Consider the following 1,485-nt stretch of genomic DNA (forward strand, 5'->3'; position numbering starts at 1 on the left):
TGGTAAGTAATTACTTGTCAAAAACTGTAAAACTGTGATCAACTGTGCTGCTGCTAACTGTGATGATAAATTTCTTTTGGAGCAAGTTAATACTTAGAGCCTTATTGTTAAAGTAACTTTTTTTTTTTGAGACAGAGCCTCAAGCTGTCGCCCTTGGTAGAGTGCTGCAGCATCACAGCTCACAACAACCTCCAACTCCTGGGCTCAAGCGAGTTTCCTGCCTCCACCTCCCAAATAGCTGAGATTACAGGCGCCTGCCACAACGCCCAGCTATTTTTTTGGTTGCAGTCATCATTGTTGTTTGGTGGGCCCAGGCTGGATTTGAACCCGCCAGCTCAGGTGTACGTGGCTAGCGCCTTAGCCACCTGAGCCACAGGCGCCCAGCCAAAGTAACTTTTAAAGTTAAAGTTTACATACATGCTTAGGTGTGGAAATATGGTAACATAATAAAGAAAAAACTTTCAAGCACAAAAATGTACATTAGGACAAAAGTCTATCTATCTGAGACATAAAATGAAATAAGAGTTCAAGGACTCAAAAGAAGGGTTTAAATTTCCAATGATAAAGAATAGATTGTTCATATATTTTTAAAATAGATGATGAAAATTAAACTGCTATACGTGTTTAGAAGAAAAAAAAGTGATGTAACTACTATTTTATATGGCAAAAGTAAACCATTCTAGAAGTCACATATTTTAGAACTAAACATTTGCTAAAAGAGTTTAGATGTCAAGACCTTAATGTAGAAAGAGTCCAACCATCTTTCAGAATTCTCAGACGGTTATCTGTATGTCCAAAAAGTTAAGAACACTACTTTACACCAAATTAAAAAGAACGACTGATTATGTACTGAAGAAAAATTTTCTAAGATATAAAGTAAAAAGAATAATTTTCTTAAGTCCATATCATTTCATCCCATTTGTATAAAACTAAAGGTACTAGATAGCCAGATGTTTGGGGACCCACACCTGTAGTCCCGGCTATTCAGGAAACTGAGGCAGGAGAAGGGCTTGAGCCCAGGAGTTTGAGGTTGCCGTGAGCTATGATCATACCACTGCATTCCAGCCTGGATGATAGAGCTAGCCCCTGTCTTTTTAAAAAACAGAAAAACTAAAACTGGGAGAACAAGGCAGGTGGATTGCTCGAACACAAGAATTCGAGACCAGCCTGAGCAAGAGAGACACTCCTCCATCTCTACAAAAAATAAAAAATAAAAAAGAACTAGCAGGGCATTATAGTGGGTGCTTTAGTCCCAGCTACTCAGGAAGCAAAAAGGATTGCTCGAGTTCAAGAGTTTGAAGTTGCTGTGAGCTATGACACTAGGGCACTCTGCCCAGGGTGACAGAGACCCCATCTCAAAAAAACCAAAGCCATCTGAAGATGACAGGTGCACGGCCTATAGACATATGCAAAAATGCTCATCATCGGCTCGGCGCCTGTGGCTCAAGTGGCTAAGGCACCAGCCACGTACACCTAAGGTGGCGG

This window comes from Otolemur garnettii, unplaced genomic scaffold (assembly GCF_000181295.1).
Source record: "Otolemur garnettii isolate 467f Iridium unplaced genomic scaffold, OtoGar3 scaffold00179, whole genome shotgun sequence".
NCBI classification, from domain to species: Eukaryota; Metazoa; Chordata; class Mammalia; order Primates; family Galagidae; genus Otolemur; species Otolemur garnettii.